Genomic DNA, 19,582 nt, shown 5'->3' on the forward strand with positions numbered 1-19,582 from the left:
TGATAACCATTATGTTCAAAGTGTGTGCACATTTTAAAGTGTGTTCCTCTTTAAAAGAAGTCAGATGTACCCACATAACCCACATTTGGTTTTTGACCTCTGAAAATTTATACAATTGACCAATTTACTCATGGAGCCACATTAACATGTCAGTATCTCTGGGACTGAACGACCAAGGGCCTTTATAGGGAAAGGAAAGTTTGTTAAGAACCAGAATCTAAAAGGATATTAAGATATCTTTAATACTTCTTGAGTTACAGGCATGCAAACTAGAGGCAAAAAACACAAGAAGTGCTTTTTGCCATTTCTGAACTGTCACTGTTGGCATATAATGAAACAAAGATTGCTAAAGTCAACAGATTTTACTAATAGACACACCAATATCTGTGTAAAAATTAAATAATGATGCTGCCATCTTTCTAAAGTTCTTTTACACCCTTCTAGTTTGGTTCCAAATCTCAGGTGAAAATTGTCATTTTGACCCCTTCTACAAGATAGTGGATTACTCAGTAAACATACATTTGTGACATTTAATATTTTCTTTCATCACTATTTATGTTAGTCTTTCTACAGATAAAATATTAATAAAAAAAATTAAAATAAAAAAAAAGAGCAGTTTGGAGTTTTGTACTAAAAGTTTTGAAAAACTTGTGAAAATAGTACCAAAGCGAATAAAAAAAAGTGTAGAAAACAGAAGCGTTTTTTTTTTTTTTTTGTAATCTGCAGCAAAGATAATATAATATAAAGTATAGCGTTATAAATGTACGTATTTTTTAATGAAAATATAAAAGTTAAAAAAAACTGCAGGATTTACTATGCTGATAACCGTTAAAACACGTCATCATCACAGTTTGTCAAAAGGGTCCATGTCAAAGTATTTGGGATGACCAATCAAATCAAAGTATGCGGGCTAGGGCTTTACGTTCACAGAAGTCCGGTGGCACAACGCTTCAACGGTCATAAAGTGCGAGATAGATGTAAGTACACCTAAATTAAACATTTCATATTTGATAGGACATAAATGTTATACAACCGACAAAAATAATCTAGCACACTAACGTTAATAGGCTAAACTTTTTGTCCAATTTCGCCATTTTGAATTGAAAATAGGCCTTTACAATACGTGATTTCGGCCTGCCCTAAAACGTGTATAGTTTTTGTCAGTGTTTATTTAAAAACACCTAATTATGCAGAATATAAGGTGGTAAATAATTAATTGATGAGTTGTCAATACAATATATAACAATATGGCCCAAAATCCAACATTTTGACACAAAATGCTAACTGCAAATCCACATTTCTCTGCCTGTATTTGTAAAAATATACTTAAGATTTCATATTAAAACTATTTGTACAGTCAATCGAAAAACTCTTTCCCCTTTCGGATGTGTTTTGTGTGTTTTTCGCTGCCATAACCGCAGCAGTCACAACGGTCGACTGTGACGTCATGTGCATACTATTAGCGTCTACGCAGAAATCCCGCCCATAGCGCAGAATGGACCAATCAGGTCTCTGCGGCTTTGGAACGCAATTAGACTGTGACGTCACAGCAGCCAGGTATAAAATTGCTTGCTTTGCTCATTTTGCTTATTGCTGTCAGTTGTTCATTCGCGTGTTTCTTGTGTTTCTCACTTGATACCTGCTTGAGTCTACAACTTGCTTGCATTCTATTTACATCATTTATTGCGCAATATATTTGCCAATATTACAACGTTTTTTATCTGTACACGATTTATATCTGCACAGATAAATAACAAACCGTTGACCTGATTTTACATCTTGCAGTCTACGGTTGCCTAGTAAAGCCAGCAAAATGCTATTCACTTTACTAGGTTTAGCTGCTTTATTCCTGCGAGACAGGAATAACGGCAACAACGACCACCCTGGTCAAGATGACATCGTGGACCGGGGTGATGATCTTCCACCTCTGGAGAATAATGATGGTAAATAAGATGTTCATGTTATGAGAATATGTACAGTCAAACCAAAAATTATTCAGACACTAGATATAATTTTTTTATTTTTTTTTACTAGTGTGTGCAGGACACTATAGTTCATTTATGTAAGTGAGGATAGCAAAATAAAGTAAACTGTGACATATTATTCCCAAAAATTCTTCATACGGTGGACTACCAGTAAAATTGAAAAAATTATTCGGACACTTTGACCTGACCATGTTATCTGACATAATTATTAAGATTGTTTTTTCTGACACTGAGATCTTGACATATTTTATTACCATTTTTTAAACTATAGTGAATAAGCTGTAATAATGAAAGAAATGTTCAAGGTGTCTGAATAAATTTTGGTTTGACTGTAACTCTTTTTGTTTATTGGAGTCTGCACTGGCTTTACACTTATTTTTTATGTTTAAAAGTCAAAAATTTAGAGGCACAGCTCAAGTAATACGAGTATTTTATTAATATGGTAATATTGATGTAATTACCTTCTTTAGGTCAGACTTCTCAGGAGATCCCCAGTGACCCTGTAGTCCTTCCTACTGCGGAAGAACCTATCACTGGTGGTGACCCTCATGTTGAAGAGGACCATTCATTAGAGGAACCAGTGATTGGTGAATCTCAATTCGATGAGGACTGTAGTGAGTACCAGTCATTGGAGGAACCAACTGTTGGTGACCATCAAGTTGATGAGTACTGTAGTGAGCACCCGTCATTAGTGGAACCAACTGTTGGCGACCCTCAAGTCAATGACTGGAGTCAAGAACAGTCAATACAGGAACCAATCATTGGTGAACCTGAAGGCGATCATGACTACCAGTCATTGGATGTACCTGTCATTCATGACCCTCAAGATGATGATGACTGGAGTGACTACCAGTCATCGGATGATCCTGTCTCTGAGGCCTCTCAGGTCGATGATGACTGGAGTGACTACCAGTTATCGGATGATCCTGTCTCTGAGGCCTCTCAGGTCGATGATGACTGGAGTGACCACCAGTTATCGGATGATCCTGTCTCTGAGGCCTCTCAGGTCGATGATGACTCGAGTGACTACCAGTCATTGGATGAATTTGTCTCTGGTGACTCTCAAGTTGATGATGACCTGAGTGAAGACATCTACTACAGTCTACAAGAGTACAGTTTGTCATCTCAGTTGAATCAGCTGCAGGATAAGGAAGGAATTATCGGTCAGTTTGTTAAAAAAAACCAACACACACACTCTCTTTAATCAGCTGTTCAATAGTTTATAATTTAAATTGACTCTAACATTTTTTTAACATTCAACAAGATTTAAATGTGTGTATATGGATGGGTGGAGTTGTATATTTTGACTATTACAGTTCACTTAAATAGTATTCAATTTAGTAATTCAATTAATATATGAATCAGACATTTTTTAGATAAAGTAGATGCTGTCACTGCGCTGACATTTCATGTCAACACCTCTTTTTTTCTTTTAACAGAAATCAATTCCTACAACTATAAAATCGGCGATCAACTGGGTGAAGGAGGCTTTGGAGCCGTCTTTGAAGCGACCCGTTTGGAAGATGACGTTCAGGTATCAATTTTCATTACTTACAATGTCTATCTAGATAATTATTCTTGTATTATACTCGTCTGACTCTCTTATCCAGGCAATCTTATTGTGTCTTATATACACTATTTATTGCACTTGACCTGTCAGACCTGTTTAAATAGTCAGACAAGCTCTACATTTTTTAAATTTAATTAATGTTCGTTCCGGTTTAATGATTGAAATATGTGAACAAATGAATTCTAAATAATTCTAATACATTTTTTTTTGTTTTTGTTTTTTTTCATCAGGTGGCAGTCAAATTTACCTCCAAAGCGTACGCAGAATATGTCAGAGTTGTAAGTAGTCTGTGCTCTCTCTGTTTTTCCTCTCAGTCTCTGTTATCAATTTCATACATCTCATATTAACAAATAATTACAGACTATAAATTGTTTTTCAATAGACAAATTACAACTGTCAACTGTTTGGTCTAAATCCTATATCCATCTACTCCTCATAACACCTGTTTGTTTTCTAGGATGATTTCAATCCCACTCCACTGGAGGTTGCGCTGCAAATCGTAGCAAATCAGGAGCCCAGGTGTCCGCAGATCGTCCAGCTTCTGGACTGGAAGGACGAGGCTGACTGTTACATCATGGTGTTAGAGCGGCCCATGCCCTGTCAGTCCGTGGATGATTTTTTACGGAACTACACGGGTGTCATAGATGAGGATTTGGCAAGGGTTATAATGCGACAGGCAGTTTTCGCGGCTCAAACATGCTGCCAGCGTGGAGTGTTTCATCGCGATATAAAGCCCGAAAACCTGCTAATTAACCTGGACAACCTCCAAGTCAAATTAATTGACTTTGGTTGTGGTGCATTCCTCAGCAGCGAGGGATACACATACTTTTCTGGTATATATGATGTCTCTAAGTCAAAAATTGGATCCACTGCTGTGAATCAATTAGCATCAAATTATTTCTTGCATAGTAATGAATATTCTAGTCAAAATGCTGTGTTAATGGAAACTTACGAATCGGATGTCTTTTTCCTCCAGGCACACGAAGTTACTGCCCCCCAGAGTACAAGATAGATGGCAGGTATCACGGGGAGCCAGCAACCGTATGGTCCCTCGGGGTACTGTTATTTGAAATGCTCTGCTGGGATTTTCCTAAGTGTGCAGACCTGGACCTCATCAAAGATAAATTATGGACCAAAGATGAATTGTCGCCAGGTGAGATCTTCATTTCAGCAAAGGACAATTTTAATTCTGAATCTTACTAGATAGAACAAAGCAACAATGCAGGAAGTGGAATATCTTGTTGATATCTTGTTGATATTTGTGAAGTTTACGGTAATAATCAGACATCTCTCCCATCTTTCTCCACAGAATGCTGCGATTTTATTTGCAGTTGTCTGCAGCTCAACCCAGAGAAGCGGATTGAACTCAACGATGCTCTTCTCCATGACTGGTTTAAGGTATTAATTACATTTTGAAGTCTTTTTGATTTGGTTTAATTATCAGACTGTAGATATTAGCTTTCTTATGCTACCTTTCAATGTGTGCTGCAACTGTCATGGTCAATCCTCATAATTATGATTAGTATGTGTAGACCTCAAATATTTTTACCTGCATTCTTAAATTTCCATTTTTTTAAAGAATGTTGCCTCTCTTAGTTGCACATTTGTTTTCTGTGCAGTTTGTGTAATGCTTTTAGACAATAAACCTGATTTCTGTTTGTATTTCAGACTGACGACGTGGAGAATGACAACGAATCAGTTATGGGTAAGTCTGGTACCATCAGCTCAACACACACACACACACACACACACACACAAACTTACACACACACACAAACTTTTGAAACAATGTCTGTTCTTATTCAGGCATGAAGCAGTCTTTAATCAGTAGTTTAGTGTTGTTTTGCTTTACAATGACTTTAATATGCACTTTGTTTAAGTATAGTTGAAAAATTCATTTTCAACATTCAACAAGATTTCATTTACAGTACTTTTGTATATGTTTGTAAGGTGAAGGTGTGTAAAAAATGTATGACCACTAGTCTTGTAGTGCGACTTTTAAAAGCAACTATATTCAGTTAATATGAATCAGACAAATCCGGTTGAAATAGTTTTAGATAAAGTAGATGCTGTCACTGCTTGACATTTCATGTCAACATCTCTTTTTTTCTTTTAACAGAAATCAATTCCTACAACTATAAAATGGGCGATCAACTGGGTGAAGGAGGCTTTGGAGCCGTCATTGAAGCGACCCGTTTGGAAGATAACGTTCAGGTATCAATTTTCATTACTTACAATATCTATCTAGATAATTATTCTTGTATTATACTCGTCTGACTCTCTCTTATCCAAGCACTCTTAGTGTGTCTTATATTCACTATTTAGTGCACTTGACCTGTCAGGCCTGTTTAATTAGTCAGACATGTTCTACATGTTTAAAATTTAATTCATGAAACTGTACATGTCTGTTCAGGTTTAATGATTGAAATATGTGAACTTTGAACAAATTAATTGTAAATAATCCATTCTCTGTTTTGTTTTTTTCATCAGTTGGCGATAAAATTTGTCCCTAGAGAAAATGCAGAATATGTCAGCGTTGTAAGTAGTCTGTGCTCTCTCTGTTTTTCCTCTCAGTCACTGTTTTCAATTTCATACATCTCATATTAACATTAATCACAGACTATAAATGGTTTTTCAATAGACAAATTACCACTGTCAACAGTTTGGTCTAAATCCTATATCCATCTACTCCTCATAACACCTGTTTGTATTCTAGGATGGTTATTCCAGACCAATTCCACTGGAGGTCGTGCTGCATATTCATGCAACTGAGTCCAGGGTTCCGGAAATCGTCCAGCTTCTGGACTGGAAGGAAGAGGCTGACTGTTACATCATGGTGTTAGAGCGGCCCATGCCCTGTCAGTCCGTGGATGATTTTTTACAGAGCTACAGGGGTCCCATGGGTGAGGAGGACTTGGCACGGGTTATAATGAGGCAGGCAGTACTTGCAGCCCAAACATGCTGCCAGCATGGAGTTTTTCATCGGGATATTAAAATGGAAAACCTCCTAATTAACCCCGACACCCTCCAAGTCAAATTAATTGACTTTGGATGTGGCGCATTCCTCAACAGCGAGGGATACAAGTACTTTGATGGTATATATGATTTCTCAAAGTCAAAAATGGAATCCACTGTAGCATCAAATTATTTCTTGCATAGTAATGAATATTCTAGTCAAAATGCTGTGTTAACAGAAACTAATGAATCAGATGTCTTTTTTTTCCAGGCACAGAAGGGTACTGCCCCCTGGAGTACAAAATAGATGGCATTTATCACGGGGAGCCAGCAACCGTATGGTCCCTTGGGATGCTGTTGTTCGTAATGTTGTATTGGGACTTTCCGCGGAGCTCTGACCTGGACAAAATCTTTAAGGGCAGAATTGTTACCAAAAATGGCTTGTCACAAGGTGAGATCTTCATTTCAGCCAAGGATAATTTTAATTCTGAATCTTGCTAGACAGAACAAAGCAACAATGCAGGAAAAGGAACATCTGAGCCTAGTGGCTTAATAAATAATGATATTTGTGAAGTTTAAGGTAATAATCATACGTCTCTCCCATCTTTCTCCACAGAATGCAGCGATTTTATTTGCTGTTGCCTGCGTCTGGACCCAAAAAAGCGGATAAAACTGGACAATGTCCTTCTCCACGACTGGTTTAAGGTATTAATTACATTTTGAAGTCTTTTTGATTTGGTTTAATTATCAGACTGTAGATATTAGCTTTCTTATGCTACTTTTCAATGTGTGCTGCAACTGTCATGGTCAATCCTCATAATTATGACAAGTATGTGTAGACCTTCTGAAATATTTTGACCTGCGTTCTTAAATTTCCATTTTTTTTAAAGAATGTTGCCTCTCTTTGTTGCGCATTTGTTTTCTGTGCAGTTTGTGTAATGTTGTAGACAATAAACCTGATTTCTGTTTGTATTTCAGATGGATGATGTGTAGAATGACAACTAAACAATGGGGTCAGTCTGATACCATCAGCAGATTAACCATGACAGGAACTTGATGCAGCAGATTTTAATTTAGAGAAAAAAATAGCATTCTGGACCGGCAAACCAGCACCCCATGCTGAACCAGCAAACCAGCACCCCATGCTGAACCAGCAAACCAGCACCCCATGCTGAAACGGCAAACCAGTACCCCATGCTGGACCAGCAAACCAGCGCCCCATGCTGAACCGGCAAACCGGCACCCCATGCTGAACCAGCAAACCAGCACCCCATGCTGAACCAGCAAACCAGCACCCCATGCTGAACCGGCAAACCAGCACCCCATGCTAAACCAGCAAACCAGCACAAAATGCTGAACCGGCAAACCAGCACCCCATGCTGGACCAGCAAACCAGCACCCCATGCTGAACCAGCAAACCAGCACCCAATGCTGAACCGGCAAACCAGCACCCCATGCTGAACCGGCAAACCAGCACCCAATGCTGAACCGGCAAACCAGCACCCCATGCTGGACCGGCAAACCAGCGCCCCATGCTGAACCGGCAAACCAGCACCCCATGCTGAACCGGCAAACCAGCACCCCATGCTATGCTTAACCGGCAAACCAGCACCCCATGCTGGACCGGCAAACCAGCTCCCCATGCTGGACCAGCATGCATACCTTATGCTGGTGACCAGTGATGCTGGATTTTTTTGCAGGGGACAATCAGACATTTTTTCAGTGGTTTGAGGTAATAGATTTTTTTAATATCTTGATTCTGTCTTTAGTGAAAATCAAGGAAGTTGCCAAGTCAAATCTGTTTTATGTGTATTGTATTTAAACATTAATCTGAGTTCTGTGTTGTTTCATTGCAGAAGTGGAGAAATGAACCCTGATGGAAATATTCATGGGCACCTACAGCCCCCCCATACACAACCAACCAGCAGCAGCTTTCACCCTGTAGCCCAAGATTGGTTGCCCACTAAAGGTAAGCAGGGTTGAGCCTGGTGAATAGTACCTGGATGGGAGACCTCCTGGGAAAAGTAGGTTGCTGCTGGAAAGAGGTGTTAGTGAGGCCAGCAGGGGGTGCTCACCCTGTGGTCTGTGTGGGTCCTAACGCCCCAGTATAGTGATGGGGACACTATACTGTAAAAAAAAAAAAGCACCGTCCTTCGGATGAGACGTTAAACCGAGGTCCTGACTCTCTGTGGTCATTAAAAATCCCATGATGTCCTTCGAAAAGAGTAGGGGTATAACCCCGGCATCCTGGCCAAATTTTCCCATTGGCCTCTATCCATCATCATGGCCTCCTAATTATCCTCATATTAATACTGATTGGCTATATTTATATATTCAAAATATATACACAAACACCAATGAGCCAAAACATTATGACCACCTGCTTAATATATGCTGTTGGTCCTACGCATGCTGCCAAAACAGCTCCGACCCTCTGAGGCATGGGCTCTACAAGACCCCTGAAGCTGTCCTGTAATATCTGACAGTAGACCCTTCAAGTCCTGTAGGTTGCAAGGTGGTTGTTAGTCCAGCATATCCCACAGATGCTCAACTGGATTGAGATCTGGGGAATTTGGAGGTCAGGTCTGCAACAGTGTTTAGGTAGGTGGCACGCGTCAAATTGATGTCCACATGAATGGCCGGACCCATGGTTTCCCAGCAGAACATTGCCCAGATCATCTCACTCCCTCCACTGGGTAGGAGATGATCAACGATATTCGCTTCACCTATGACTGGTCATAATTTTTTGGGCTCTTCAGTGTGTATATTATGGGACATTATGCAATGACATTACAGTCCCCTTTTTATTTCATATATTTTATAAAAATAAAAACATTTTTATAAAAAAGATGCATGAAATGAAATGATATTCTCTACAACAACAGTATAATTTATAACTACTGAAAGAAAAGAGTTTTGCTGGATTTTTAAATGTACACTCCCAGAAAAAAAACAAATGAAAGCCGTAATAAAAGATGACATGAATTCAGAGGTTAGTGGGAGATGAAGGGTCTGACATTTAAGAGTGTCCCATATAGACAAGGATAAATCTTTTTAAAATGTGGTTGAAAACACACATGCTAATTTCATAGAAACAATTTATTTTTGAATTTATTAAATGTTTGGTACAATTCATTTGTAATTATCGGTAGTTGAGGAGTCATTATATGACATTATCTGATATTTGACCTTTCCTTGTGTGATGTACAGTTCTGGTAAGTATAAAGACTCACTTGTTAATAAATGGATTAAGGAAAATAATGCAGGAAATGTCACAGTACAGGCTGTTCTTTCACAAACTACTTGTACCCCCTTTTTTAGAGATCAACATAAGGAACTAAAGCGCCTTCTCCTGCATGGTAAGTTCTCATACTGTACCTCATGCTTATTCATAATGGTCTGCAGGGGGCTGTTTTATTTTTTTTGGTAGGTTGTTTATATATACTGTAGTTAAGCTCTGAATCAAAGAATACACCAAGATTTTTTGCCTAGGTATGTCTTTGCCAGATAAGTACAACAGTTAGAAATTTGAAAATTAGTGCTAAAAGGGCCAAAGCAATAACAGTTCCCTTTTGAGGTTCCCTTTCATTTCGTGTTGATGCTATGGGAATGCTTCACGTGTGCTGGTGTGTAAAGCACATGTGCAGTCACACCAGTTTCATTGGCTGTCGTCAGGTCAGGTGATGTAGAGTAGTGTGTCAAGTCTAGAAAACGGTATCTGCATTTTACAGTCATCAGATTCTTTGTCTTCAGGAAGCCGCATGAGTGTTTGTGTGTGAAAACAGATCATGTCATATTGTTCATCTATTTTGTGTCAAATTAGGCCAGTAAATATGGCAGCAAGACAGTTTAGGAGTCATGCGTTGCCGTGCACTTGTGTTTTTTTAACCATGGATGACACACATGATCTGTGTTTTGTTCTGTCTGTTAGCGGAGCACTTTTGTTTATCTCTCGATGGAGCTGGCTTCCCTCATTGCAAGCGCTTCTCGCTGACGAAGCCTCATTCCCACCTGGCTCTCTTCTCGAGGGATGGAAGTCAGGCATCTGTACCTGGTCATGGTTCAGGTTACACATCTGCTGAGGCGGCACAGCGGTTTTAATCATGTGGGTCGCTGGTTGAGTTAACAGAGCTTGAGATGGTTGTTCCTTTTTCTCTCACTCTGTCACCTGAATCTGATATCTCCATTTTGGATCCAGTTCCAAGCTCGCTCGGCGATCTCTTCCAGTCTAAATGAAGACCTATTGTTAGCTGCATCCAGTCCAGGAGCTGGATGTAGAAATGGTTACGGGGGTTTTAGAAGTGCTTATGAGGAGCTGCTTGTGACCCGTGCGGTGGCCAAATTAAATCTAGATGGGCTGGAGGAAAAACCGGGAAGTGGCTTGCAGTAAATTAGATGAGCACTTCTTCCCTGGTAAAAATCCCCATTGTAATAGATATCTAGGGCTTAATTTGTATTTTCCTGAGAGTTTTTCTAAGAATTCTTAAAGGTGCTCTAAGTGATCCTGGGTGGAGTAACTTCCTGTTGACGTTCGAAGTGTTGTCAAACAAAACAAAGGCTAGCTAGACCCTCCCTCCTCCTCCCCCTCCCCCTCCCCTCCGTGCTTCCTGAAACAGTCATGAACGCGCATTTAAAATCATTCTTGTCGGTTATTGGCTGGAGGATGTTTGTTATGTTTTGTGGTCCAGGCTGCACCAATTTGTTTTTATTGCCGTTTTCAGAGCTTGTGGCGTGACCGCGTTTGTTTACAGTGTGTTCAGGGGACAGGCAGCTAGCGGATAGTGAGGAGATGTTTGCTGTATGTGACAAAAAATGTTTTGGCCTAAAAACGCGTGACATCACTTGAGCACCTTTAAACACTGAACATTAATGAGATGTGGTCTAACAGTATTATTAGAGTAAAAATAGTTCAGAAATTTTATAAAGTAATCAAATCTAAGATTAATCCTTATTAAAGCTATAAAAGGATCAAACAGGAACATTGAGTAACTGTTTCTCAAGTAAATGTATCTTAAAGGTGCAATAGGTGATTCTCTTCAGAAACATTTTTTGTTATGCTCGTTGAAAGTCTCCTCATATCCTGATAGCAATCACTATGTTAAGCAATCTAAATGTATTTTTATAAATATATAGCAACTGTGGAAGCCTAAGACCATAAAATGTTCATTCAATCATTGAGTTCGGTCCAAACTAAATAATAGCATCTGTTCCCTGTCTGTCAACGTGTGTTTGCATACCACTGCACAGCCTGTAAATAAATATGTATATTCTTGTATGCTGTGCAGAGTCAGTGCGAGAATGACAGGCGAACAGCAACAACCTAACTTTCCTTCTGAACCGACAACAAGTGGCACTGGAAAAGCATCGACCAATAGAAAGACAGTCTTAGAAAGGGCTACAATGAAAAAGGCTGAATCATAAAAGAGCTAAACCCCCAAATCAATATCGGCTTTGCCTTTCCACACTGGAGAAAACTGCGGGAGTCAAAAGGTCTGAAAGATGATGCCATGGTTGCAGTATTTCTTTTGGACAGGTAGGTACAATTCGATTTTGATGTGTTTTGATAGTAACACATAATGTAGTATATGATGTTTGTGTACCTTTACACAAACAGCATATAAATATGTATATACTTTTCAACCACAAATGCTCATCTTGCACTAGCTTTGTGATGCGCCACGCATTACGTAATCACATTGGAAAGGTCACGCATGATGTAGGCGGAAGTACTGCAGTAGGGTGAAAAATCTCATTTTCTCCTCCAACTTCAAAATCGTCCAACATCATTGTTTTACCTTTTTTTGTTTTTGTTTTGTTTGACTTGGTCTTTGCACGTTTGCTTTGTAGACACTGGATCAGTACTGGAAAAGTATATACATTTTTATTTTTTTGAAAATGACTAAATGACCTTTATTCCTCGTCTGGGATCTTGTAAAGCCCTTTGAAGTTGCAGTGAAACTGCAGTTTGGACCGTCAAACCCATTGAACCATGTTGGAGTCCACTATATAGAAGAATGAGTTGTACCCCTGCTACAGTAAATCCATTTTGAAGGTCATTTGTCCTGTAATATCTGGAGAAAGCAGGCTAAGGCACTTAGTATGATCATATTAATGTTCCTGTTCCTCCAGCCTCACACTGTTCCTCTCATTTGTTAACAATTGCATTAACTAACAATTAGCGATATATTTTTATAGATAGCGTTTATTGTTAATGTTTGTTAAAAATATTCATCTTCATGTTTGTTCACAGTGCATTAACTAGTGTAAACATACAACTTTTGATGTTAAAAATGTATTAGTAAATGTTAAGATTTAGTTTTCAGGTGTCATTTTGAGAGAGTTTGAGATATTGAAATCAGAAATGCAGAATGCAAAATATCAGACATCTTATACAAATAAACTGATTGGACACAATTGCAACAGTACAAACATGTGAATTTGTTACTCTGCAATACATTAAGCTTCAATGAAACAGTTTTTATGTATTAGACAAGTTTGCTGTTGAAGTCAGGAATGCCACATCTTGCAGCTAGATGAAAAATAACATTCACATTGTGAATATGCATGTGTGTGATTTAGTGACTTGACATCATCAAGAAGGTCTAATAAACAGAACTTTGAAAAGGCTGTTGGAATACTTGTGGAAACACTTCATTCATACATATCTGAAGAGCTACATGCTGCTCTGTCTGCTGCCTTGCGGGAATAGGAAAAAGAGATACATATATTCCTCTCCTCCACCTCCATCTAGAGATCACAGAGAGAAAGAAAATGATAATTTGTGACCTTGGAGAATATAAGGTTTTCAGTCCCATGACCAAAACAGCCGAAAGATCTGATTATGGACTCATCCACCACCTCTTAAACTAAGCATTATTTTTAAGAGACTTCAAGAGAGTCATTAAGACTAATTACAAACTATAAAAAAAATTAACATTTGATGGAAGATTACAGAAAAGTATCTCTCTACACTTTGAATATTGTCTATAATAAAAAAAAATAGTAAGAAGTCAAATATTTAGTACATTTTTAAATTATGAAATTAAAATGCATGTGAATTAAAATGATGTTTACTTAAAACTGCCTATAACATGTTATCAATTATTTAAAGATAAGATCTGAAATGAAATCTGAGAGCTTTCTGACCCTCCATTGATGGCTACGCAACCACCTCCTTGGTGCTTCAGAATGTTCATAAAGAGATCTTACCCATATGAATTGTGTAGTTTAGTCCAAATTTTCTGAAGAGACTCAATGTATTAATATGATGAACAGATTGAATTTATAGGCTTTTATTCACATTCACACAGTGAACATAAACAGAAGCTCAAACGAACCTGCTTGACACATGAGAATAAACCTCATTGGTTCTCGCGGAAGCTCAGCGTGCTGCATAACATACAAGAATAAACCTCGTTGTTTCTTGAACAGTCAAATACAATAAAAATAAGCACCATATTTCTATATACCATACAGACTGGTTGCATTGGATCTGCTAATGCTGATTACAAACCATTGTTGCATAGAGGATGCAACTCATTCAGTCTTGATTTGAAATTAAAGGGTTAGTTCACCCAAAAATGAAAATAATGTCATTAATTACTCACCCTCATTGCGTTCCACACCCGTAAGGCTTTCATTCATCTTCGGAACACAAATTAAGATATTTTGATTGAATGTCATTGCTTTGAATGCAGGCCTCACTGAGCCATTGGATTTAATCAAAATATCTTAATTTGTGTTCTGAAGATGAACGAAGGCCTTACCGGTGTGGAACGACATAAAGGTGAGTAATAAATGACATTATTTTCATTTTTGGGTGAACTAACCCTTTAATTTTAAATTTCAATAATTTTTCATGCATAATTATTTTCAAATGTGCACTTATGAAGTGATGATGAACAGTGTTGGTTAATGCAATAGAAAACATCCAGAGGAAAATATTCAGAAATAAAAAATAACACTGCTAATACAACACAATTTACATTTGCATTTTCCCGTGAGTTTAATACACTGAAATGATTATGACTGGCAAGTGTTTATCAGTGAGGTAATTCTTATAACACAGTGCATGTGGAGGTTTTTTTGGACGAAGGCTCTTTGGGATTATTGGCTTCAGAATCTTCAACATCTGCCCCATTCCTGTGTTCAATAGCCGCTTTTTGTGGATCAGGAACTACACACAGAAACATGTATCAACATTACAAATATCTGATCAGTTCAGGTTGGATTTTTAATTTATCTGATTCTCAAAATGTTTTTGACATCTTACCTTGTGTGGGACCACCCACATGCCGCTTCTCTAGACCACTGACATGTGCTTGGTCATTAATTGCATTCTGGATGAAGAAGACATGGTCAATTGGTCATTATAATTTCTCATATAATTTGCAAAACATATGTATGTCAGAATATTTCATCTAAAACGGAAAATCCTGTCATCATTTACACACCCTAAGTCCTGTATGATTTACTTTCCCAAGTGTCCTTGTCCATATATATATAATGAGGGGGGACTGAGGCTGTCGAGCTCCAAAAATGAAAAGACTTTAATAAAAGTAGCTGCCTCATGATGAAGCTTGACAGCTTCTGTCCTCATCATTCAATTCATATGATAACAGAATTATATCTGAATTATTCCTTCAATGTAACATACCATCAAAGACTGTTCAATCATCAATCTTTCCTCCATAGGAAGGCTTCTGTAATACCTGTCAATGGGCACTGAAATTATATAATTTGCAACATAACCTATTGTCAAGAAGTTGCTTTAAGTGGCCGACTCTCATTTACAGATACCAACCAGTCTGCCAAATTTGATTATAATGAAAAACTGGATAATGCATCAAAAATGTGTGCATAAGCTTAACTCACCTCTTCAGATAGGAATCTTGCTTCCCATCCATAGCACCTGAGGAAATGGGCATCTCTCCAGCATATTAACAACACAATACACTAAAACACTCACAATGTGCAAGTTCCTTTACACACAGACCAACTAACAGCTCACAAGTTGTCTCTGAACTAATATATGAATTGATAAAATGCATTAGATATCATTTCCATCCACCCAAATAACCTGCTGGTCCTTGTTTTAATGCAACAGGAGGTTGTTGTTGTTGTTGTTTCCATAGTAACAGGGCCCCATATAACAGACCATTTTGAATGTCCACAAAGAGGTGTGTCACATAAAGAGGCAGATGAGTAGATGATCTCACCCTGAGCCAGAAGTTTGGGTGTGACAATGTTTTTAGTTTCCACAACACAGTCGGACACCTGGGGCCTGTACCATGATGGTAGTTGAACAAACTCAGGGTTATAGGATTAGTTTCGAGTTGACAAAACCAAACCACTCCAATCCAGCTTTGTTGGTACCATGATGCTGATCATCAACTTTCTCTGTCAACTCAGGCTTTGATCCTGAGTTTGTGGAGCGCGTGCACATGAATGAGTGACATCAGTGGTGAACAGCCAATCACAGGCCTTGCAACAGAGAGAAACTCTGATTCACTTCTCGCGAGAGAGCCAGCGTGATTCAAAACTCTTGCTGAAGGTTAAGAGATTAAAGAAAATTAAGAATTTAGACGCATTTACACTAAAAAAAAATACTTGTCCATGAAAGAGGACAGATAAACGAAATTATCTTGCTCTATCAGTGAAACTTGTGAAGTTATAGTTGCTTGTTAATATATAGCAATAGAGACTCATACATGTAAGGTCACGTTGTCATTTTTAAAGAGTTATCTATTGATTCTACAGCTTATATGATCTATATATATTAATAGTCATTTAAACTAAATGCTTAATAATAACTAAAATTGCTTGTGTGAAATGGATTAATAATAATATAGATCATATTCTAATTATATAAATCATAAAATAATTCTAATTATCATTAAAGACAGACAATTTTATCTTTAAATATTTGTTTTTACTATATAGTGACCTTTAATTTGGAGAAAGTGAAACTGGGGGCGTGACTTTACTGCGCTGGATGTGTCAGTGTCACTTTTCTCACATCTGATTGGTCCAATTTCAGTTTGAGATCTCTAATCCAGAACATAACCTGCCCCGGAGCAGGTTAGCCGTGGAGCGTCAGTTACCATGGCGATGAACACCGCTAAAAGCCAAGTCATTTTCATGGTACCTAAAACCCAGGATTGGAGCAAACTAATCTGAAACTTACCTGGCTAGCCAGCTAATCTGGCTTCATGGTACAGGCCCCTGGGGCCTGTACCATGATGGTAGATGAACAAACTCAGGGTTATAGGATTAGTTTTGAGTTGACAAAACCAAACCACTCCAATCTGGCTTTGTTGGTACCATGATGCTGATCATCAACTTTCTCTGTCAACTCAGGCTTTGATCCTGAGCTTGTGGAGCGTGTGCACATGAATCCATGACATCAGTGGCAAACAGCCAATCACATGCCTCGCAACAGAGAGAAACTCTGATTCACTTCTCGCGAGAGAGCCAGCGTGATTCAAAACTCTTTTGCTGAAGGTTAAGAGATTGAAGAAAATGAAGAATATAAACTCATTTACACTAAAGAAAATAAAAGAAATGATGTTGCTCTATCAGTGCAAGTGAAACTTGTGAAGTTAGTTTATTTAGTTGATAATATATAGCGATAGAGACTCAAACATGTAAGGTCACATGTAGTCATGCTTAAAGTTTATTTACACCTTATTTATATTACATATGAGCTATATATATTAATATTCATTGAAACTAAATAATAACTGTTAAACTAAAATCGCTTGTGTAATGGATTAATAATAATATATATCATTGAATTATTATATAAATCATACATAAATCATACAATCATTCTAAGTAATTGTCATTAAAACCAGACAATTTCATCGTTAAATATTTGTTTTTACTATATAATGACCTTTAATTTGGAGGAAGAGAAACTGGGGGAGTGACTTTGTGTTGGGTGTGTCAGTGTCAGTTTGCTCACATCTGATTGGTCCAATTTCTGTTTGAGATCTCTAACCCAGAACATAACCTGCCCTGGAGCAAGTTAGCCGTGGAGTGTAAGTTACTATGGTGATGAACACCGCTAAAAGCCAAGCCACCTTCATGGTACCTAAAACCCAGGATTGGCACAAACTAATCTGAAACTTACCTGGCTAGCCAGCTAATCCAGCTTCATGGTACAGGCCCCTGGTCTAAAGGGATAAATAGATAGATAGATTTAGATAGACAGATAGATATAGTTTGATAGACATTTAGATAGATAGATTGACAGACAGATAAATAGATAGACAGACAGATAAATAGATAGAGTTAGATAGAAAGATAGATAGGCAGATAGAGTTAGATAGACAGACATAGATGGACAGATAGATTTAGATAAATAGATAGATTTAGATAGACAGATAGAGTTAGATAGACAGATAGAGTTAGACAGATGGAGTTAGATAGATAGATAGATAGATAGACAGATAGATAGAGGTAAATAGACAGATAGATAGAGTTAGATAGATAGAGTTAGACAATAGATAGAGTTAGACAGATAGAGTTAGATAGACAGATAGATTTAGATAGATAGATAGACAGAGTTAGATAGATAGATAGAGTTAGATAGACAGATAGATAGATAGAGTTAGATAGATAGACAGATAGAGTTAGACAGATAGATAGAGTTAGATAGACAGATAGAGTTAGATAGATAGAGTTAGATAGACAGATAGATAGATTTAGATAGATAGTTAGATAGATAGATAGAGTTAGATAGATAGAGTTAGACAGACAGATAGATAGTTAGATAGATAGACAGACAGATAGATAGATAGAGTTAGATAGACAGATAGAGTTAGACAGATAGAGTTAGATGGACAGAGTTAGATAGACAGATAGAGTTAGATAGACAGATAGATAGAGTTAGATAGATAGATTTACATAGATAGAGTTAGACAGATAGATAGATAGAGTTAGACAGACAGATAGATAGATAGATAGTTAGACAGACAGATAGATAGATAGATAGATAGATAGATAGATAGATAGATAGATAGATAGATAGATAGATTTAGATAGACAGATAGAGTTAGACAGATGGAGTTAGATAGATAGACAGATAGATAGATTTAGATAGATAGATAGACAATAGATAGAGTTAGACAGATAGAGTTAGATAGACAGATAGATAGATTTAGATAGACAGAGTTAGACAGATAGATAGATAGAGTTAGATAGATAGATAGACAGATAGATAGAGTTAGATAGATAGACAGATAGAGTTAGACAGATAGATAGAGTTAGATAGACAGATAGAGTTAGATAGATAGAGTTAGACAGATTGATAGATTTAGATAGATAGTTAGATAGATAGATAGAGTTAGATAGATAGAGTTAGACAGACAGATAGATAGTTAGATAGATAGACAGATAGATAGATAGATAGATAGATAGATAGATAGATAGAGTTAGATAGACAGATAGAGTTAGACAGATAGATAGAGTTAGATGGACAGAGTTAGATAGACAGATAGAGTTAGATAGACAGATAGATAGAGTTAGATAGATAGATTTAGATAGACAGAGTTAGACAGATAGATAGATAGAGTTAGAAAGACAGATAGATAGATAGATAGTTAGACAGACAGATAGATAGATAGATAGATAGATAGATAGATAGATAGATAGATAGACAGATAGAGTTAGACAGATGGAGTTAGATAGATAGATAGACAGACAGATAGATAGATTTAGATAGATAGATAGACAGAGTTAGACAGATAGATAGATAGAGTTAGATAGATAGATAGATAGATAGATAGATAGAGTTAGATAGATAGATAGATAGATAGAGTTAGATAGATAGACAGACAGATAGAGTTAGACAGATAGATAGAGTTAGATAGACAGATAGAGTTAGATAGATAGAGTTAGATAGACAGATAGATAGATTTAGATAGTTAGATAGATAGATAGAGTTAGATAGATAGAGTTAGACAGACAGATAGATAGTTAGATAGATAGACAGATAGATAGATAGATAGAGTTAGATAGACAGATAGAGTTCGACAGATAGATAGAGTTAGATGGACAGAGTTAGATA

General features: G+C 37.4%; 1 pseudogene; it reads left to right on the forward strand.

Annotated features, from left to right (window-relative positions):
* The first annotated feature begins 775 nt into the window (after nt 1-775).
* Nucleotides 776-7,626, forward strand: LOC125267266 (annotated as a pseudogene).
* Nucleotides 7,627-19,582: the final 11,956 nt, after the last annotated feature.

The sequence above is a fragment of the Megalobrama amblycephala genome, linkage group LG4, assembly GCF_018812025.1.
Source record: "Megalobrama amblycephala isolate DHTTF-2021 linkage group LG4, ASM1881202v1, whole genome shotgun sequence".
NCBI classification, from domain to species: Eukaryota; Metazoa; Chordata; class Actinopteri; order Cypriniformes; family Xenocyprididae; genus Megalobrama; species Megalobrama amblycephala.